The 24,048-nt window shown below is 45.6% G+C and overlaps 1 long non-coding RNA gene across 7 annotated transcripts in view; it reads left to right on the top strand.

Annotated features, from left to right (window-relative positions):
- The window catches only part of LOC146042592 (uncharacterized), a 750,533-nt gene extending 726,578 nt beyond the window's left edge, over window positions 1-23,955 (top strand). For 4 of the 7 annotated variants that reach the window (XR_014463935.1, XR_014463934.1, XR_014463936.1 and 1 more), the window contains exon 8: window positions 22,621-23,955. This is a non-coding gene — a long non-coding RNA (uncharacterized LOC146042592). Of the gene's footprint in view, window positions 1-14,300; window positions 14,368-22,620 lie in introns of those variants that run through there. The other 3 variants (XR_014463930.1, XR_014463932.1, XR_014463931.1) reach the window with 2 other exon arrangements.
- The last annotated feature ends 93 nt before the right edge of the window (window positions 23,956-24,048 follow it).

Here is a 24,048-nt window from a genome sequence, read left to right as displayed (position 1 = left end):
ATATAGATATATTATTAGGGCTGGGGTATATACATAGTGTGGGGTGTATATAGATATATTATTAGGGCTGGGGTATATATATAGTGTGGGGTGTATACAGATATATTATTAGGGCTGGTCTATATATATAGTGTTGGGTTTATATAGATATATTATTAGGGCTGGGATATATATATATATATAGTGTGGGGTTTATATAGATATATTATTAGGGCTGGGGTATATACATAGTGTGTGTTGTATATAGATATATTAATAGGGCTGGGGTATATACATAGTGTGGGGTATATAGATATATTATTAGGGCTGGGGTATATATATAGTGTGGGGTATATATAGATATATTATTAGGGCTGGGGTATATATATAGTGTTGGGTGTTAATATAGAAATATTATTAGGGCTTAGGTATATATATAGTGTGGGGTGTATATAGATATATTTTTAGATCTGGGTATACATAGTGTGTAGTGTTCCTTATAGGAACTAGGGTGGACAGGGCGCCGCTGCACCGAGGCAGCGTAATGGGTGCGGACCGAGCCCGCCAATGTCACTGTATTGGGCGGTCATGGGCCGCCAACATAACAAAAGGGGCGTGGACGCACCGTGACGAAAAGGGACGGGCCTGGTCTCCGCCTGTAAGAAAAGGGCCGGGCCCGGCCGCCGACGTCACTGAAGGTGGCGGCACCTGCCACCTTGAATGCTCTACACTGCCGGGGAAGCGCCGAGCTTCTCCGGTCACACCAGAGGGATTGGAGGCAGACTGTTTTAGCGGGGCGCTGCCAGAGGGGCAGGGCGCATTTTGCGCTCTAAAAATCGGGCAGGGCGCAGCGTACCGCTAAAACTGCCTAGCGGGAACACTAAGTGTGGGGTGTATATAGATATTTTTTATTATTATACACCCTACATTATAAACATAATGTAGGGTGTATATAGATATATTATTAGGGCTGGGGTATATACATAGTGTGGGGTGTATATAGATATATTATTAGGGCTGGGGTATATATATAGTGTGGGGTGTATATAGATATATTATTAGGGCTGGGGTATATACATGGAGTGGTATTTACATAGATATATTTTTAGGGCTGAGGCATATATATATAGTGTTGGGTTTATATAGATATATAAACAGGGCTGGGATATATACATAGTGTGGGGTGTATATATAGATATATTATTAAGGCAATGGTATATACATAGTGTGGGGTGTATATAGAGATATTCGATATTATTAGGGCTGGGGTATATGCATAGTGTGGGGTTTATCTAGATATATTTTTAGGGCTGGGGTATATATATAGTGTGGGGTGTATATGTATATAGATATATTATTAGGGCTTGGGTATATATATTTATAGTGTGGGGTTTATATAGATATATTACTAGGACTGGGGCATATATATATAGTGTGGGTTGTATATAGATATATTATTAGGGCTGGGTTATATACATAGTGTGGGGTGTATATAGATATATTAGTAGAGCTGGGTATACATAGTGTGTAGTATTCCTAATAGGAACTAGGGTGGACAGGGCACCGCTGCATGAGGGCAGCGTAATGAGTGCGGACTGAGCACTCCAACGTCACTGTTTTGGGGGGTCCTAGGCCGCCAACGTATCAAAATGTGCGTGGCCGCACCGTGACGAGAAGGGGCGGGCCTGGTCACCGCCTATAAGAAATGGGGCGGGCCCGGCCGCCGGCATCACTGGAGGTGGCGGCCCCTGCCACCTTGAAGGCTCTACACTGCCGGGGAAGCATCGGTCATCGCTATCTACAGCGGCGCCGGACTTCCCCGGTCACACCAGAGGGGTTGGAGGCAGGCTGTTTTAGCGGGGCATACTCGAGATTGGAAACTCAGAGTAGAAATAGGCGCCCTGTGGGGTGTGCTGCTAAGCTGCTCCTACTTGAGGGGTGTAAAGCCCTCTTGTGGATACAAAAGTGGGAAAAAAAGGTGGAGCGCTAAATGGATCAATTGGATATCACAATTTTAATGTATATAAAGTATTTTTTTTTTAAACAAGCAAAATATAGAAAGACAATAACATTAATGTCAATGACAAAAAACAATAAAAAATATAATGAATATAAATAGAAAGACATAAGTATTGTCTTCCTTGTCCTATTTATATTCATTATATTTTTTTATTGTTTTTTGTCATTCACATTAATGTTATTGTCTTTCTATATTTTGCTTGTTTTTAAAAAAAATACTTTATATACATTAAAATTGTGATATCCAATTGATCCATTTAGCGCTCCACCTTTTTTTCCTCCTGTTTTAGCGTGGCGCTGCCAGAGGGGCAGGGCGCATTTTGCGCTCTAAAAATCGCTAAAACTGCCTAGCGGGAACACTAAGTGTGGGGTGTATATAGATATATTATATTATTATACACCCTACATTATATACATAATGTAGGGTGTATATAGATATATTATTAGGGCTGGGGTATATATATAGTGTGGGGTGTATATAGATATATTATTAGGTCTGGGGTATATACATGGAGTGGTATTTACATATATATATATTATTAGGGCTGGGGTATATACATATTGTGGAGTGTATATATAGATATATTATTAGGGCTGCGGTATATACATAGTGTGGGGTTTATATAGATCTATTAGGGCTGGGGTATATATATAGTGTTGGGTTAATATAGCTATATTATCAGGGCTGGGGTATATAGATAGTGTGAGGTGTATATATAGATATATTATTAGGACTGGGGTATATACATAGTGTGGGGTTTATGTAGATATATTATTAGGGCTGGGGTATATATATAGTGTTGGGTGTTAATATAGATATATTATTAGGGCTGAGGTGTATATATATGAGGTATATATATAGTGTGGGGTGTATAAAGATATATTATTAGAGCTGGGTATACATAGTGTGTAATGTTCCTAATAGGAACTAGGGTGGACAGGGCGCCGCTGAATGGGGGAGCATAATGGGTGCGGACCGAGCCCGCCACGTCACTGTTTTGGGCGGTCCTTGGCCGCCAACGTAACAAAATGGTCTTGGCCGCACCGTGATAAAAAGGGGTGGGCCTGGTCACCGCCGATAAGAAAAGGGGCGGACCTGGACGCCGGCGTCACTGAAGGTGGCGGCCCCTGCCACCTTGAAGGCTCTACACTGCCGGGAAAGCGCCGGGCATCGCTATATACAGCGGCGCCGGGCTTCCCCGGTCACCCCAGAGGGGTCGGATGCAGGCTGTTTTAGCGGGGCGCTGCCAGAGGGACAGGGCACATTTTGCCCTCTAAAAATCGGGCAAACTGCCTAGCGGGAACACTAAGTGTGGGGTGTATATAAATATATTATATTATTATACACTCTACATTATATACATAATGTAGGGTGTATATAGATATATTATTACGGCTGGGGTGTATATAGATATATTATTAGGGCTGGAGTATATATATATATATAGTGTGGGGTGTATATAGATATATTATTAGGGCTGGGGTATATACATGGAGTGGTATTTACATATATATATTATTAGGGCTGGGGTATATACATAGTGTTGGGTTATATACATATTGTGGAGTGTATACAGTATATAGATATATTATTAGGGCTGTGGTATATACATAGTGTGGGGTTTATATAGATATATTATTAGGGCTGGGGTATATACATAGTGTTGGGTGTATATATAGATATGGTATTAGGGCTATGGTATATATATAGTGTGGGGTTTATATAGATATATTATTAGGGCTGGGGCATATACATAGTGTGGGTTGTATATAGATATATTATTAGGGCTGGGGTATATACATAGTGTGGGGTATATATAGATATATTAATAGGGCTGGGATATATATATAGTGTGGGGTGTACATAGATATATTATTAGGGCTTGGGTATATATATATACATATATATATTTATAGTGTGTGGTGTATATACATATATTATTAGCGCGGGGGTATATACATGGAGTGGTATTTACATAGATATATTATTAGGGCTGGGATATATACATATTGTGGAGTGTGTATATAGATATATTATTAGGGCTGCGGTACATACATAGTGTGGGGTTTATATAGATATATTATTAGGGCTGGGGTATATATATATATATATATATATATATACACAGTGTTGGGTTTTTATAGATATATTATCATGGCTGGGGTATATACATAGTGTGGGATGTATATATAGATATATTATTAGGGCTGAGGTATATATATAGTGTGGGGTGTATATAGATATATTATAAGAGCTGGGTATACATAGTGTGTAGTGATCCTAATAGGAACTAGGGTGGACAGGGCGCCGCTGCACGGGGGCAGCGCAATGGGTGCGGATCGAGCCCGCTAATGTCACTGTTTTGAGCGGTCCTAGGCTGCCAACGTAACAAAAGGGGCGTGGCCGCACCATGACGAAAAGGGGCGGGCCTGGTCACTGCCGTTAAGAAAAGGGGCGGGCCCGTCCACCGGCTTCACTGAAGGTGGCGGCCCCTGCCACCTTGAAGGCTCTACACTGCCGGGGAAGTGCCGGGCATCGCTATCTACAGCGGCGCCGGGCTTCCCCGGTCACACCAGAGGGGTCGGAGGCAGGCTTTTTTAGTGGGGCGCTGCCAGAGGGGCAGGGCGCATTTTGCCCTCTAAAAATCGGGCAGGGTGCAGCGTACCGCTAAAACTGCCTAGCTGGAACACTAAGGGCCGTATTCAATGAGAATATTCACAGCGTGCAGCGAATCCTGTTTAGGATTCGCTGCACAGTCGCCACTGCCCGCCGTGTTCCGGAGCCTCGCTGTCCCCCCTATTCAACGTCGCAGGGGCTCGTTGACCCTGACGGCGAGTGTGAACCCCTGCGTCGGACGCCGTAGGGAGCCTGAGGACGGTGGCAGGCAGGGAGATGGAAGTCTCCCTGCCTGCCCCAGAACGTATGTGGGGGGGAGGTGGGCTCCCTGGGAACCAGGCAGCACAGGCTGCCCCCCAGGAGAGCCAGCAGGGGACCAGGTATTCACTGCACCCGATCGTGCATATGTAATGATCGGCTGCAGTGAACATATGAATATCTAATGAGCGGCTCCTGGCCCCCTGCTGGCTGCTCTTTGTAAAAAATATATTTATTTTATTTCAAATTAAATATATATTCATGTGCTATAAGCACATGAATACAAATAGCATGCCCCTTCACAGAATAAAATTCCTGATTTTTTGACACCAAATGTAAAACAACAACAACTTTATTTTAAAAGTTCACTTTCCACTTCACCATGAAAAGATGGCGATTTGCTACACGGCGACACACGGCGAAAATCACTTAGAAAGACGGCGAGAAGTGCACGTTGAATTGGGTGATTCGCTTTCTGACCCCCAAAAAAATCACCTTCCAACGCGAAAATAGCACAAATTCTGCGTGAAACAGGGCGAATTATCCTCATTGAATACTGCCCTAAGTGTGGGGTGTATATAGATATATTATATTATTATACACCCTACATTATATACATAATGTAGGGTGTATATAGATATATTATTAGGGCTAGGGTATATACATAGTGTGGGTTGTATATAGATATATTATTAGGGCTGGGGTATATATATAGTGTGAGGTGTATATAGATATATTACTAGGGTTGGGGTATATACATAATGTAGTGCTGGGCTCAACAAACCCAGGTCGACAGGTCGGCGACCAGTTTTTCCTGTCTGGTGACTAAATGCTGGCCTGTTATCTGCAGTCCGCTGAGGAGGGAGATAGGACACAGCGGCATGTCATAGCTTTCCTCTTGCCTGCCTAAGCCACCTCCTCTCAGCATACAGATCTATTCCCCTCCCCCTGCACCCGCGGTTGCTGGGGATCCTCTGCTGGGCTGCCTCATGCAGCTGTAGCTCTGTGCGTGGCTTCCCTGTGCCTGGGACTCGACAGTGAGACTTGACACTGCAGCTGCGTTAAGTACTCTAAGTCCAGCTCCTTGCCGCTTCCTCCCTTCCTGCATCTGCCGGAGATTCCCTGCTCAGTTATATGTAGAGCGGCTGCTCCGCTATTTGCTGCAGCTACGTGCGCTTCCTCTGTGTAGGAATCTCCTCCTGCACATCGGCAGCTGCTGGCTCTGGGTGTCTGCCTCTGAGGTGAGGGGGAGACAGGTGGCTGGAGGGGAAGCCAATTGTAATTCCCACTGCTGCTGATGTAATTATAAACGCAAACTACCTTACCAAGGGCATTTTTTTATTCTATATATATATTTTTTTCTTCCATATTGCTTTTAGTTTAAAGTACACCTTGTACACGTTTTCTGTAATTTTTATCTTTTTTTGGGGGGGGAAGGGTGGTTAAACAGAGCCACCGCTGAGCCTCTTATCTCTCCTCCCCACTGAGCCTCCCATTCCCTCAGTCCGCTGTCCCCCTACCCTCCGAGCGGGGAAGCTGTGATGCTGACACCTACCCTGCTCCCTCACTCCACTTTCCCCCGTCGCCAGCATCAGCTCTATACTGTTCACAATAATCATGGTGAACAGGTGGTGAGTTGGGCAACACGATTGCACCATGATGGCGATCAGTGGTGAGATCTTGTTTGCAGACTCTGTCCTGCAAGAAAGTACCTGTCATGGCTGTGGACAGATGGAAGGACTAGAGCAGAGAACACCCAGTGCAAGGTATAGTCCCAGGATCAGCTAAACAGTGACCAGGACCAGGTCCTCAGCCATGGGATGTCTTATAACTGAATTATGAGTAATGGATAGTGGGGTAGGTCCCACCTTCCCACTGAGCCTCTTAGCTCCTCCCATAGGCCTTTGCAGAGCACATGTGAGTGACAAGCTCATGCTCTGCCTCAGAGCTCATGTCCCGGGCCGCGCGTCTGCCGGTGAAACAGAGCCACCGCTGAGCCTCTTATCTCTCCTCCCCACTGAGCCTCCTGTTCCCTCACTCCGCAGCTGTGAAGCTGCCTCTTCTTCCCCTTCCCATCAAGACAAAAAAAACCTGGTAAGGACCTTGAAACCCCTAGTAACGAGTAACAATAACCGGTACTCTTTACCTAGCACGGCGCCCACGATGTCCATCGCGGTCATCGGGGGTAAAAAATCGCGGCCATCGCAAAACGGGTGCGACGCGATGCCCGCGATTTCCCATAGGGATCAATGTTAAAAGTGTGATTGGACGCGATTTTACTGTTCAATGCCTCAATGCCCGCGATTTTTCCATAGGAAACAATGTTAAATGGGCCACAGAGCCATAATAGTCCCCCTGAAGTCTTAAATGGCCCCCACAATTGTTAACGCCACCCCACGATCAACGTGAACCCGAAGCGTGGCGAGCGCAGCGAGCCCGCGAGGGGCGGCGGTACGCGTCCTCCGACCTTTTCATACCCCCACTATCCACGTCGGCGTGGAGTTGAGAATAGAATAGTGTGGCGAGCCACCGAGCCCGAAGCGTGGTGAGCGCATCGTGCCCCGCAAGGGGTCGCGGATACCTGTGAAGCCCGCGAAGGGACGCGTTTACCTGTGAAGGTATCCGCTTCGGGCTCGGTGGCTCGCTGCGCTCGCCACACTATTCTATTCTCAACTCCACGCCGACGTGGATAGTGGGGGTATGAAAAGGTCGGAGGACGCGTACCGCCGCCCCTCGCGGGCTCGCTGCGCTCGCCACGCTTCGGGTTCACGTTGATCGTGGGGTGGCATTAACAATTGTGAGGGCCATTTCAGACTTCAGGGGGACTATTTGGGCTCTGTGGCCCATTTAACATTGTTTCCTATGGAAAAATTGCGGGCATTGAGGCATTGAACAGTAAAATCGCGTCCAATCACACTTTTAACATTGTTCCCTATGGGAAATCGCGGGCATCGCGTCGCACCCGTTTTTTAGTGCATTTGATGGCCGTGATGCCCGCGATGGGCGCCGTGCTAGGTAAAGAGTACCCAATAACCCCTCTAGTAGCGACCATGAAATTAATCACAACAACCAACAAAACCCCCTGGTAACGACCATAAAACCACTAGCAACGAGCAACAAAACCACCTGGTAACGAGCAGGTAATTTAAAATCATTCATAAACCTTACTGTGGGGCTTAATTGTGTGTGGGGAATATTATAGTGATGGTAGCATTACAGTTTGTGGCATAATGTGTAATGGGCATTATGGTTAGGCATAATGTGTAATGTACATTATGATGTGCATAATGTGTAATGGGCATTATGGTGTGTGGCACACTGTGTAATGGCATTAAAGTGTTTGACAATGTATAATGAGCATTATGGTGTGTGGCGTAATGTGATGTGCAATACGGTGTGCGGCATAATGTCCAAGGGGCATTATGGTGTGCAACATAATATGTAATGGGCACTACGATGTATGACATAATGTGTAATGGATATTACAGTGTTTGACATAATGTTTAAGGGCCGTTATGGTCTACCTGGCACAATGTGTGTAAGTGGCACTGCTGTGTGGTGTGATGTGAATAATGGACACCACTGTGTGATGTAATGTGAATTTGTGCTATTATGTTTCCATGCCCATTCACATGAAGCCACATGCCAATGGCACGCACTATCCCTGTTCTGTATGTGGGTGTGTGGGTGTGTGTGGTAGGAATTTCATTTCCGGACGGATATCTAGTTACAGCACTGGTGCATGCGGCCACTGCAGTAAAGTCCCTTCTCCCACACTGTACCCCCCCCCCTCCCTCAGCCTTTGTGCTCTCCCTGTACTAGATAGTATAAAGTATCCTATTATTGTGGTGCATATGGGGTGGTACACTACACTTAAGGACACACCCATTTTCCCAGATTGTACGTGCTTTTGGCATGTGTATAATTAGAGCCTTCACTTCTTTACATACCCCCCCCCCCCCCACTTTGAAATTTCCACTTTGTCCACTGCATATAACAGACCCCGACCCTCAACAGACCCCGCCTCCCATTAGGGCTGGTTCCAGAAATTTCCCGGGCTGGTTTTCCAACCCAATCTGCCCCTGGTTGCCTGAACCGGATAAGTTAATACAGGGTGAATGCTGGGGGCTGCGGCTACTCCCCGGTGCACTAACTGTGCTTTCCTCTGCACAAGTACGCACTGATAGCCTACTGCGTGGCAGTACATAGCTGGTCTGTCTGCTCCAGCAGCTGTCAGAAGGTGACAAGTGAAATCCTGTGGCTGCGCACTGTGCGCAGGCTGTTGGTGGAGTAGAACAGCCTCCGGAGTCACAGGCAGACAGCTAGCTCTGTACTGCCACACACTCAGCTATCACTGCGTGCTTGTGCAGGGGAGTGCACAGTAGTAGCCAGGAGTAGCAGGAGCCCTTAGCATTCTTCCTGTCTCCATTCAGGCAGGTCCCCACATGGCCACATGGCCGGGTTGCAGGGAAGGAGCCGGGGGAGGCAGCGGACGCATATATCGGGCGGAGCAGGAGCGTACAGAAATGCTATGATCAGAAACTTTTGTTGGCAGGGGGGTGCAAAATTCCTACTTACGCGTTACGCCACTGGTGCTCTCCCTAAAAAAAAGAGCATTATTTGTATGCTAATGTGAACACTCATTTGTAAATGTAAATAAGTAGAAATGCCCAATTTATAGAGGCTGCGCCTAAATTCTAAACACAGTTATTCTTATTTTAAAGATTTGGTAAAAACCAATGAAAAAGTGCATACCACATGTTTTTGGTAATTTGTCTGCGATTTATTAAGCCCATGAAATTTACTAAATGCAAAGCTGCATATCAAATTGACTAAAAACTAAAATATGGTGCAAATAATTCAACTCATCAAATATGTTGATCACTGGCAATAGTTGTAGTGGTGCTCCTAATAAGTAACCCGAATACGCAAGCTCGATCAACAAAATGGGTGAAATTTAATAGGATGAGCGATTCAGAAAGTGAGAGATTTGGTAAGAAATCTCAGTACTTGTGTAGTTTCACGGCGCCCGATACATCGGATGCGATATCGGTCAATATATTGGATGTGATATCGGCTGATATATCGCTGCGATCCGAAGCGATTTTTGACCTGTTCATAACCCCACTATCCACTACGCATGGAGTTGATTTTATATAGTGTGGCGACCGCAGCGAGCCACCGAGCCTGAAGCGTGGCGAGCGGACGCGGATTACTGCGCTCGCCACACTATATAAAATCAACTCCATGCGTAGTGGATAGTGGGGTTATAACCAGGTCAAAAATCGATTTGGATCGCATCGATATATCAGCCGATATCGCATCTGCTATATCGGGCGCCGTGAAACTACACAAGTACCAAAATCTCCATTTTTTTTTTAAAGCCGCAATCATTTACACTGCAAAATCAAACTGGTTTTGCTGTGTAAATGATTGCCGCTTTAAAAAACAGGAGATTTCTTGCCAAATCTCTCATCCTATTAAACTTCACCCTACCTTTTTAATAGCTAATTCTGGCAAGTTTTAAAATGCACATATATAAAGCATATGTAATCAGTAGAGACAGGATTATATGCATTTGCATATTTTACCCATTCTCACTGGTTATTGCATATTTTACCTAAAATCTAGTGATGGTGCATATTTTAGACCCCACCCTCTTCCCACCTGCGAGTCACAGCACTGCTTTGCCCTGCTGCTGCTGGCCAGGTAGTGGTAGAGTGTGCAGCCTGGGGCAATATGTGCGCAGAGTGGGGAACCTTGGATGTCTTACACTGCTCTAGGCTGCCAATCCATGTTGATAAGTCAGTCAGTGCAGATGCCATTATGAAGCTCCTGAACCTTTGCCTGCTCCTGGCCTGGGACTTTACACCAAGAGACCGACTTCTGCAGCAGAGGAGATGGGCAGAAGGGTTGTGACATCACGCGGCACGGAGAAAATGCTGTGTCACAGTGAGTATGCGGCGCAGGGAGGAAACCTTCCACTGCGCCGCCCTAACACGCTATACTGACATTTGATTCATCTGCACTGGATGAGGGTCCATGTAGTTGATGCAAGAAGAACTTTGGACGCTGCAGTATGCTATAGCAGCCAGCATACTGACATCTGCAGATGCTGCGGGCCTATTTTTGAGGTTTATTTGCAACTAATTGTATGATGATTTTTAAATAAATAAGTTGAAAATTACTTTTTATTATTATTTAATGTAGCATATTTTAACACTTTTCATTAGAGATGTGCAGACTCGGATTCCAGAGATCCGAGCCCCCATGGACGTCATCATTCCGAGCCCGGTTCCGAGCAGTGCTCGGAGATTCCCGCCTGACTCGGATACATCCGCGTGGTCAGAACGTCATCTCCCGGCGCTGAATTTCGCGAGGCTTTAAAAGCGGCTGCTGCGCCCGCCATCTTCACTCCAGTCTAGTAGTGGGTTGGGAGAGGGTGTGTTGGTGCTGCTGCTGGGGCTTAAACTTGAGCTTGACCTTGACCTTGAATGCAATATTTTTTAATCGCTGGGGCTGTCTTTCAGTGCTGCTGTGTAGTCTAATGAAGAGTACACACCAGGACGACCACCGTCGTCCACGACCGATAGACAACCATGGGACGATTTCCCTTGGACTTCCCGGGAGCTCCCAGGCAGTCCCCAGCAAACGATTAGCAAAAAATTTTTTTTTTGCGGAACGATCTAGATCCGATCCCGATGCGCCCATGATGGTCGTTAAGACCGTCAGATCGCTGTTTTTTTGCAAGAACACATGCGACCGTCGTCATATTGTCCTTTGAAATTTAAATGAAGGGGCTGGACTAGCTGGGGGGATAGGAATAGCAGCAGCCATTTTAAACCAGTGTATTTCTGCTTTGTTACTAGTGAGGCTTGGTTTATACCTGCTGAACGCTGGACATAGCTATTTTACACATTACTTTGTTTTGCCTGCCATTACAAAGTGTCTTTTAACCCTGCACTATGGAGAATGCAGTGATGGGTCGTCACCAGCAAGATTACCTGCTCTATTATGCTGTGCTGAAGCTCAGGCATCAGAGGGCCCAGCACAGGAGAGCAATATCATGCTGGACAAAGCAGTGGCTACTGCAGCATCATACTCGTTCGCACATGCCACTGCTCAGGGACATCAGGGAAAATAACCCAGACGACTACCGGAACTTTTTGCGGATGGATGATGCCACCTTCCAGGAATTGCTGCGTCTTGTGACTCCCCGCATCGAGAAGCAGGATACCAAGTATCGCATGGCTATCCCTGCTGAGGAACGGCTGGTGGTGACCCTGAGGTTTCTGGCGACAGGACGGTCTCTTGCTGACCTGAAGTTTGGATCCCTCATCTCCCCGCAAGCTTTGGGCCTCATCATCCCGGAGACCTGCAAAGCCATTGTGAAGGTGCTGCAGTACCAGTATTGCAAGGTAAGGATGAAAAATACACCGTACACTTTATTGTGCAAACAAAATTGTTTTATTTATAATTTAGGCCTAGAACATAAACAGGGGTACTTGTGAGTTATCCGGACGCCCGATTTCAAAATCGGGTCGGATCGGGCACATCGCATCGCATCGCATGCGACCATCGGATGCGATGCGATGCGATGCGATGACCCGATTTTTCCATAGGAATCAATGTTAAAATGGACTGAGTCCATTTTAACATGGAATTCAATGGGAAAAAGGGGTCCTTTTCATACCCCTACTATCCAAGTGGGCATGGAGTTGGATATAAACCTGTGGCGAGCGTAGCGAGCCACCGAGCCCGAAGCGTGGCGAGCGTAGCGAGCCCCGCGAGGGGACACGGAATACCGTCCCCTCGCGGGGCTCGCTTCGCTCGCCACGCTTCGGGCTCGGTGGCTCGCTACGCTCGCCACAGGTTTATATCCAACTCCATGCCCACTTGGATAGTAGGGGTATGAAAAGGACCCCTTTTTCCATAGGAATCATTTTAACATTGATTCCTATGGAAAAATCGGGTCATCGCATCCGATGGTCGCATGCGATGCGATGCGATGCGATGCGATATCGCATCGCATCGCATCTGATTGTATGCCTTAACTTAAGGCATACAATCAAAAAATCGGGCGTCCAGATAACTCACAAGTACCTAAACAGGTTTTTTAGGCCTTTCATATGTAAAACATGTGTAAATACATATACAAATATAGATTTATTGTGTCAACACAAATATATTATAATACCATATAAAAGATATTTTACAAAAAAAACACACTACTATATATAAACATTTAAGTATGACCCAGTTTAAACTTTCCCAATAAGTACGGGCTACTGTGTGGCAGAGGATGTCTGCCGCAGATATGTAAAGGCTGCGGCACACATGGCGCATGGCGCAGATGCAATGGTCCCGTCCCCATTGATGTGCGTCATACGCCATGTGAGCAGTGGCCTTCACATATCTGCAGCTGAGACCATGTCTGTCGCACAGTACCCCATACTATTGGTAAAAAAAAAAGGGCAATATTTGAGTTTGCTCTCCAGATTGAGGAGAATCCTGTTCTCCCTCTGGTAATGCAGGTACAGGTAGCAGCATATACGTAGAAAACCAAGAAAAAAGACACTCTGGTAACTTATGAAACAGGCCCTTACAACAGTAGGGATAAGGTACTGTGGGGCAGAGGATGTCTGCCGCAGATATGTAAAGGCTGCGGCACACATGGCGCATGGCGCAGATGCAATGGTCCCGGTCCCATTGATGTGCGCCATACGCCATGTGAGCAGTGGCCTTCACATATCTGCAGCTGAGACCATGTGGATGGCAAATGACAAAATAGCCTATATTTTAAGACAGATCCTCAAAAACAGGAGACTCCGGATCTTCTATCAGTAAGGAACTGTAGAATTGACGGTAATTGGCGGGTTGAGAAGCCTGTGTGGGTGTCGACTGTGTGTGTGTTGAAAGTGTGCTCGACTGGCCTGGTACGGTGGCAGGCGGAGTAGGCACTGGTGATTCTAATGACAGTGGTGTTTCTGGTGCACTACCCATGCCAACTATTTTAGTGCCTCTGCTGAGATACCCTAAACTGCCATTATACACCAACTCCATGCATAACTTTTCAAAAGTCAGTTGCTGGTCCGGAGCCATGTTGCGAACACTCTGCCACATAAGTGAAGTAGTTGTCATGTTTGTCCGGGTTTCTTTGCAGGACTCGCTGTGCCCGCATCATAAATTCTTCATCTGCTGCTGCTTCTCCTTTTTTTCCTTTGCCACGCATTTTTTTTGCACGGGGGAGTGGTGGAGTGGGTTCCAGGGTGGGTGGCGGAGTGCGTGCCGGAGTAGGAGCTTCGCTCGATGTACATGCATTATCTGATAGCGCAGACAGGTCCGGCGTTGGAGGTGGGTAGTCAGCAAGCTGTAAAAAAATTGAACAACATGTTTACTAATCAATTCTATTTACTTCTAATTTCAGTTCCCTACCAGCGTGAATGAATGGAAAGTCATCGCAGAGGAGTTTGAACAACGATGGAACTTTCCAAATTGCGGTGGAGCCATTGATGGTAAACATGTCCGCATAGCCCAGCCTATCAATAGTGGTTCCTACTACTTTAATTACAAGGGCCATTTTAGCATTGTACTAATGGCTGTGGTTAATGCAAACTATGAGTTTATCTTCCTGGATGTAGGAAGGAATGGCCGTGCATCGGATGGTGGCACTTTCAAGGACACAAAGTTCTATGAAAGGCTCACAGCGAACACCCTTCACTTGCTCTGTCCAGGAAACTAAACAGGGGCTTAACTTTGTGTTTGTGGCGGACGAGGCTTTTGGCCTGCACGAGCACGTCATGAAGCCATATGCGCAAAGGGGCCTGAACCATGACAAAAGGATCTTCAACTACAGGCTATCCAGGGCACGGCATGTTGTGGAAAATGCTTTTGGCATCCTGGCTAGCCGGTTTCACATTTTCCACACTGCCATTAACCTGAGGGTGGACAAAATTGACTGGGTTGTCACGGCGTGCTGTGTCCTGCACAATTTGCTCCGCAGAAAAGCCACACAGCAAAGGGCTACAGGCACAGCACTCCAAGAAGACCAAGATCTGCCAGAGGAGGTAGTGCAGATATCCTCCTTGCAAACCCCAACACAACACTTCACAGGGAGTGCACGAGCCAAACAGGTGAGGGAAGAGTATATGGCCTACTTTAATGGCGAGGGGGCTGTGGATTGGCAGGAGGAATCATATAGATAGCCAACAAACTAGACTCACCAACACAGACTGCGAATTATCCTCCTCATGCGCCATGACTTCTTGGTTATCATGTTCGACCATCAGAACTGCTCCTGTCCTCATCGACTCCTGGCTGAGGGTGAACGTCAACCTGTCGTAGTACCAGAGCGATGTTTGATACATCTCGTCGACTCCAGCACCAGACTTCTTTGCAGCCTCCACCTTTGTTCTTTCAAGAAAACAGTCCGGAGATTCTGAATGTGTTTCCGCACCCATTCTACGTTGGCCTCTGGGTGAAATGGGAGACTGTGGTGAGACAAGTCCTCCAAGGCTTGATTTCTTTTCATCTTATTCGAATACTCCTTGGACTTGGTTCGCCACAGGCATTCATGGGAACTATACTTCTCTATGAAACCTTCCAAAAATTCCTGTTCTTTCGCGTTAGACATTGGGACTGTAAAGATAAAACCATTCGTTATTATATTTATAGCCATGTTTTGTTTCATATTTAAATTTTTATAGTTATAGTTACCAATTTACCTAGTTCATATGTTTTAAGTATTTGAAAAGTTAATAAACTTTTATGAAAACCACTATACATTTTATTGTGCACATTGCTATTCACACAAACAGGTGAATGGGGCCTAGCAGAGAGGAGTGCATGGAATACTGCAATGGTGGACAATGGTTTTATATATATATATATATATATATATATATATATATATATATATATATATATGCATATGCGCTGGATGACTGGCACTCAGGTGAGGATGGGTTATTAAACTGCCTTGGTGCGCTGGACACCTGGTCACCCAGGTAATGTGTATATATATATATATATGCGCTGGATGACTGGCATTTAGGTGCCTGGAGAGGAACAGGCACTCGTCAGACTTAGCAATAGCAGGAAAAAACTGAACACAAGGGTCTTGCAGTATGCAGCAACGTTTCAAGCTTTACTCGCTTTTCATCAGGCTTAATACAATGTAAAACAAACAGCGTTTAAATACACCTTACCTCCACCGTGCTCCCCAGTCACCGTGCACGCCGCCCGTCCAGTTCCGGGTCCGTCCCCGATGACGTCACCACGCCTGTGGCGCACAAAGGCTCCGTAACCCGGCTGGGCGGGTGGTTGCCCGGCAACCTAAAATAAACAAATGTGTTAAAAACAATCTGTAGTGGATACACAGAGAATGAGCAATCGTGATGCACCAGCTGCGCATCACGATGAGAGAAAGAGTATATCAAACAGGCTGAATAACACAATGCATAAAGGCAGCATGTACTAGAGCATGTCTACATCAACAATAAAAAGGAAAAAACGTAAGTCCCGTGTATACAGAGGGTGTCGGCACCGACCTGCATACTGGGGATGATACAAGAGGCTGGTAACGACCATGAAGGTCAAAGAAATAAGCATGCCAAAAACGAAAGGCATGCATGGTCGACCTGAAGTGTCGACATGTACAATCTATATGCAATCACAAAAAACAGTGGAAGCTGCAGTACTCGTTGAGGCCCGCTGGAAACACCGTATTTAAACGGTGAATCCAGCGGGTATCGCACTGCAATAGGAGTCTATCACGGTCACCCCCTCTTTGATTGGTAGGAATCTGGTCAATTATCTTGTACCTCAGGGTTGACAAATTTTGTCCCATTTCCCTAAAATGTCTGGGAACAGGCTGTTCATTGGATGCAGGTTTACCCTCAAGGGATTGTCTGATCGTGGACCTATGCGTACCCATGCGTTCTTTAAAGGACCTTGTGGTCTTCCCCACATAGAGGAGACCACAAGGGCATCTGATAATATAAACCACGTGGGTACTCGCACAAACAGGTGAATGTGGCCTAGCAGAGAGGAGTGCATGGAATACTGCAATGGTGGACAATGGTTATATATCTATATATATATATATATATATATATATATATACACACATACATACAGTATATATATATATATATATATATATGCACATATACACACACACACACACACACACACGCAAACAAACAGGTGAATGGGGCCTAGCAGAGAGGAGTGCATGGAATACTGCAATGGTGGACAATGGTTATATATATATATATATATATATATATATACACACACACATGGGGCCCACCTGAGCAAACAGTGACATGATCAGGTGCCCGGTTGACAAACTAGTGCTCTATACAGACTATATACATTGGTGGCAACAGTGGGCATGCATAGGAGAGCATTGGGAGTGCAAACGTACCAGGTTGTTGTTCTGGGAGATGAGACAAGAAGGAGAGTCCAGCTGCAGCGCCAGCACTGTTTGCTATGTGGAAAAACATGGCGCCGGGGGAGTGTTTAGGAAATGCCACTCAAATAGGCTGGATCAAACGACGGACGCACCGACCGACGGCCGACGGAGGCGGCAAAAAACACTGAATGATCTGCATGCGATTGATGGTCGGTCGGCCTGGGATTGACGGATCCTACTTGCAGCACGTAGGACCAAAGATGCGACCAAACGAGTGGCGTGTACGCGCATCGGATCGGAATCGGATCAAATAAATGACAAAAAAAGACAAAAGTACATACAATCTGCATACAACCAGTCGGAATTGGATCTAAATTGACAGAATCGTGCCCTAGTCGTCCTGGTGTGTACCAGGCATAACTGTGTACTTGTAGTACTACTGTCTCCTCTGTGCGGTCTACCTCTGGTGTGCTGTGCTGTAATTAATTATTTTATTCGCTGGGGCTGTCTCCCTCACTGCTGCTGTGTACTCTGTTCTCCTCTCTGCTTAGGAGAACAGTCTAACTGTGAACCTGTAGTACTACTGTCTCCTCTGTGCTGGGGCCTACCTCTGGTGCTGTGCTGTGCCTGTAATATTATATTATATATTAATAATTAGAGACAGGATTATATGCATTTGCATATTTGCATATGTATTTGCATATTTTGCCCATTCTCACTGGTTATTGCATATTTTACCTAAAATCTAGTGATGGTGCATATTTTAGACCCCGCCCTCTTCCCACCCACGAGTTACAGCACTGCTTTGCCCTGCAGCACTGCTTTGCCCTGCTGCTGCTGGCCAGGTAGTGGTAGAGTGTGCAGGCTGGGGCTGGGGCAATATGTGCGCAGTATGGGGAACCTTGGATGTACAATATGTCTGACACTGCTCTAGGCTGCCAATCCATGTTGATAAAAGTCAGTCCGGCGGATGCCATTACGAAGCTCCTGAACCTTTGCCTGCCCCTGGCTTGGGACTTTACACCAAGAGACAGACTTCTGCAGCAGAGGAGGTGGGCGGAAGGGTTGTGACATCCCGCGGCGCAGAGGAAATGCCGTGTCACAGTGAGTATGCGGCGCAGGGAGGAAGCCTTCCCCTGCGCCGCCCTCACACGCTATGCTGACATTTGATCAATCGGCGCTGGAGATGAGGGTCTGTGTAGTTGATCCCAGAAGAGCTTTGGACGCTGCAGTCTGCTGTAGCAGCGAGGAAGAGAAAAAATCCTGTGTACAGCACTAGACATCTGCAAATGCTGTGGGCCTATTTTTGAGGTTTATTTGCAACTAATTGTATGCTGATTTTTAAATAAATAAGTTAAAAATTACTTTTTTTATTATTTAATGTACCATATTTTAACACTTTTTATGCATATAATAAGTATTTTTCATGCATATTTGCATGCATATTTCAAGCTTTTTATGTTGCATATAATCCTGTCTCTATTAATAATCAATTAATTATATTATATATATAGTCCACTGGTGCTGCCTGCACTGAATCTGCCAGTATTATTTAGTTACTCAGTCCACTGTTGCCACTGCCTACCTAGTGTACCTACCTAGTACATACTAGGCTGCTATATCTAATTTAATTAAAAAATAATACTTGTGCTGTGTGGGACTGTAAAAAATAATTCGGTACTCTTTACCTAGAACGGCGCCCGCGATCAGAATCGCGGGCGTCAGGGGTAAAAAATCGCGGGCGTCAGGGGTAAAAAATCGCGGGCATCACGGGTAAATCGCGGGTACATCAAAATCGTGTACCCGCGATGACCGCGATTTTCCCATAGGGAACAATGTTAAAAAGCCTAATTGACCGCGATTTTAATGTAAAATGCCTCAATGCCCGCGATTTTCTCATAGGAATCAATGTTAAATGGGCTACAGAGCCCAAATAGACCCAATTAACCCTTAAATGTTACCCCAATTTTTTGACGCCACCCCACGATCCACGCAAACCCGAAGCGTGGCGAGCGCAGCGAGCCCGCGAGGGGCGGCGGTACGCGTCCTCCGACCTTTTCATACCCCCACTATCCACGTCGGCGTGGAGTTGAGAATAGAATAGTGTGGCGAGCGCAGCGAGCCACCGAGCCCGAAGCGTGGCGAGCGCAGCGAGCCCCGCGAGGGGACGCGGATACCTTCACAGGTAAACGCGTCCCTTCGCGGGCTTCACAGGTGTCCGCGTCGCCACGGACACCTGTGAAGTCCGCGAGGGGACGCGTATAACTGTGAAGGTATCCGCGTCCCCTCGCGGGGCTCGCCACGCTTCGGGCTCGGTGGCTCGCTGCGCTCGCCACACTATTCTATTCTCAACTCCACGCCGACGTGGATAGTAGGGCATGAAAAGGTCGGAGGACGCGTACCGCCGCCCCTCGCGGGCTCGCTGCGCTCGCCACGCTTCGGGTTTGCGTGGATCGTGGGGTGGCGTCAAAAAATTGGGGTGACATTTAAGGGTTAATTGAGCCTATTTGGGCTCTGTAGCCCATTTAACATTGATTCCTATGGTAAAATCGCGGGCATTGAGGCATTGAATGCAAAATCGCGGTCAATCTGGCTTTTTAACATTGTTCCCTATGGGAAAATCGCGGTGATCGCGGGCATCGCGTCGCGGCCGTTTATGTACTGCCCGCGATCCCGCGATCACCCCGATGGGCGCCGTTCTAGGTAAAGAGTACCAATAATTCCATGCTGCTGGTGCACTGACGTGCGCCACTGCCAAGCAGTACCTAATATAAAATTAATTATTATAAATTCTGCTGGTGCACTGCATAAAGCTACTGGTAGTGTGTAATATAATAACTACCTTTTGTTGTGACCACTGGCAGTGCTACTGCCTGCCTGCCTGCCTACCTACCCAGTAGTTTATTTTCTCTACCTACTAGGCTGCTATATTATTAATAATTAATTGAATTATATATAGTCCACTGCACTGCACTGCACTGAATACTGTGAATAGAGGTTGCCAGTATTATTTACTCAGTCCACTGTGGCCACTGGCAGTGTTACTGCCTAAGTGTACCTACCCAGTGCCAGATTAAGGTCTAAATGGGCCTGGAGCTGAAAATTATCAAGGCCCTTTTATGAGCAATAATAGGGGTTGTGGCCAGCACCTAATAATGTGGGGGCTTGACCAGTGTTCTGGTTGGGTGGTCTGCTCATGGGTGTGTCTCTATTTGTGTAAATACTTTCAACTAATTATATATTACAAATTCGGCACTCACAGGATGTAGGGAGATATATAGCCGAGAGCCCTCCAAAGGTGCAGCTGCAGGACGCCAATGTCCTAAAATACTTACGGGGTGAGGCGGCATTCCATTCTAAAAAAAAAAAACTAAAAGCCAAAACTTGGTAGGCAACATTTCATCACCTTTTATGTGGTCAGCTAAGTTTACCACACCATATACCTCTTATACAAATCAGGCAACACAATAGTAAACCCCTTATACTGTACTTGCCTCTTACACATTATGCCACATGAAATGAGCCAAAATTCACACTGAGTCAAAATTCATGTTATGCCACACAGATTAAGGCAAAATTCACATTTTGCCACATTGATTGAGCCAAAATACACACTATATGAAACGGATTGAACCAAAATTCACAATATGCTTCTCAAACAGAGACATTGCCCGCCAAAGGCACGCATTAAACATTTACACCATAATGCCCATTACATGTTAAACCACACACCCTAATTTACAATATGTATTATGCCAAACACCATAATGCCAATTAAAAATTATGCACATAAGTGCTGCTTACCTACATGCTCATTGCCAGGGGTTCCATGCTCATTGCCAGGGGTTCCATGCTCGTTGCCATGTGGGTTTACATGCTCATTGCCAAGGGGGAACACATTCACGTGGTAACTGGGGGACAGCTGCCTCCAGGCAGAAGTGACAGCCGGGCAAAGAGCGGGGGGGGCTGCGCGGCTGTATTCAGAGCACTGCAGGTCCCGGCTATTTGAAATAATACCCCTTCCACACCAGAAAATGCAGGGATTTATTCGGGAATATGGTCCCAGGATCATGCAGGGACTGGCCCCTTTTACACCAGCCTAGTCCCTGCATTTTCTGGTGTGAAGTGGAGAGAAAACCACCCCCCTCCCCCTTTAACCGGCTATATTGTTTCACCAGCTATATCTTCGGAACCAACTGACCCATTTACGTGAGACCAGTATCATATTGAAGAAATTTTAAGTGAGCTTCAAATGTTTTGGTCCCATGAAACTGGGCCATTTAGTTCCAGGGAAATCTGCTCTCAAAGATCATAAAACAGCCATGAAATTACATTTCAGTAATAATAAAATTAGTTTACCCGCAATATTTCTGGAACCAATTAACCCATACTGTATAACTAGTATCAGATTGAAGGCCCAGCAATTTGGGTTCGAAAGTGATCAGCCTCGAGCTTTTTTTGATGCCGGTGCACTGACGTGTGCCACTGAGTGCCACTGCCAAGCAGTACCTAATAATAAAATTAATTATTATAAATTCTGCTGGTGCACAATACTAGTATTGCTGACGTATCTACCTGTCTTGTGTCTAGTACTGCTGTATCTACCTGCCTGGTGCCTAATACTGCCGTATCTACCTGTCTGGTCTGGGGCCCACTGCCTAATACTGCCGTATATACCTGTCTGGTCTGGGGCCCACTGCCTAATACTGCCGTATCTACCTGTCTGGTCTGGGGCCCACTGCCTAGTACTGCCTTACCTACCTGTCTTGTGTCTAGTACTGCCGTATCTACCTACCTGGTGCCTAGTACCGGCGTATCTACCGCTGCAGTGCCACTCTTACATGAGCCACGTGTTTGTGCCGCACACTTGTGTGGCTTAGCATAGTTATCCAACTACCTCGGTGCAAGCTTTTGCCCTAAAAACAATATTGTGAGGTGTGAGGTGTTCAGAATAGACTGGAAATGAGTGGAAATTAATGTTATTGAGGTTAATATAGCGTAGGAGCAAAAAAAATAAAAATTCTGCGATTTTAGCCGTTTTTATGCTTTTTTAACAAAAAAATCAGAACCCAAAATCCAAAAAATCCAAACACAAAACACTTCGGAGGTGTTTTGCCAAAACCCATTAGAACCCAAAACCTCAAGGTAATCAGAACCCAAAACCCGAAAAGTGGCCGGTGCACATCCCTACTTTTCATGCATATTTTAAGTATTTTTTCATGCATATTTGCATGCATATTTCAAGCTTTTTTTGTTGCATATAATCCTGTCTCAGTAATCAGTACGATGCTAACAATTGATGTGATTGCACACTTTGATCTACTTATAGATGGATCTCTTTCCTATGTCGGATTGGTTGGGCAAAAGCATGAGGAGACGCTGATGACACTGCAGACGGAACCGGAAGTGGCACAACATGTTTCATCCACATGGCAATCCAAGACTTCTTCCGCATCGGGAGACTACTTCTTCCACCATTACCAATATTATCTTCAAGTACCCCCATGTTGGGAATGCTGATCTAACTGTTTCATTAGGAGTTACATAGAAACATAGAAACACAGAATTTGATGGCAGATAAGAACCACTTGGCCCATCTAGTCTGCCCCTTTTTTAAACATGCTACCTCAAACCATATTTGATCCTTATTTTTTTGTAAGGATATCAATATGCTTATCCCAAGCATGTTTAAATTGTACTACTGCATTTGCTTCTACCACCTCTGATGGTAGGCTATTCCACTTATTTACTACTCTTTCTGTGGAAAAATCTTCCTCACATTTCCCCTGAATCTTCCTCCCTCTAGTTTCAGTGCATGTCCTCGTGTTCTGTTGCTCCTCTTCCTGTGAAGAATGTCTCCCACCTGTACCTTGTTAAAACCCTTGATATATTTGAAGGTTTCTATCATGTCCCCCCTTTCCCTTCTCTGCTCTAAAGTATACATATTAAGATCTTTAGTCTTTCCTGGTACATTTTGTGATGTAGGCCATGCACCATTTTAGTTGCCCTTCTTTGTACAGTCTCTAATGTATTTATATCCTTCTGGAGATATGGCCTCCAGAACTGAACACAGTACTCTAGGTGAGGTCGTACCAATGACCTATACATTGGCATTATTACTTCTTTCTTTCTACTGCTGATACTTCTCCCTATGCAACCAAGCATCTGACTTGCCTTCTTCATTGCTTTGTTACATTGCCTACCTGCTTTTAAGTTGTATGCAGGTGTTTCTCTGGACTGATATTTAAATGTTGGAGCATTTAATGAGATTTTTTTATTTTGACAAATGACAAATGAAAAGGATACAAAATGTAAACTGGTATGTTTCCCCCTTACCATCCAATTTATGAACTGTAGATTGTTTATAGATCAACACTAGATGGCGCCAAATACACTTTTTTTCCTATGCATCCATCTACTACTACTCACTCTTAATAGCGTTGAATTATTCTTAAATGTTGAGAAAAATGAATTATACAAACATATGCAGTAATCACGCTGTTTGTATGTAACATTACTTACCTCCCTGGCAAGGACCCCTCCTCAGCAGCGTCCTACATTCTGTCACTGGCAAACTATTGCTTCCAGTGATGGGCTACTGTGTCATGTGTATGCGCAATGAGGAGTCTGCACATGCGTATAACTCTATCACTCGGCATGGACCCAGCAGTCCCTGGAAAACTATCCTTTGGGTCAGGTTTTTGCTGTCCTTGTTCTATTGAGCTAGAAAACAAGCCTGCAGTTTCCTCATATGAAA

Source organism: Crinia signifera, chromosome 19 (assembly GCF_055691185.1).
Source record: "Crinia signifera chromosome 19, ASM5569118v1, whole genome shotgun sequence".
Classification (NCBI taxonomy): Eukaryota; Metazoa; Chordata; class Amphibia; order Anura; family Myobatrachidae; genus Crinia; species Crinia signifera.
This window is presented reverse-complemented; position numbering and strand designations above follow the sequence as displayed.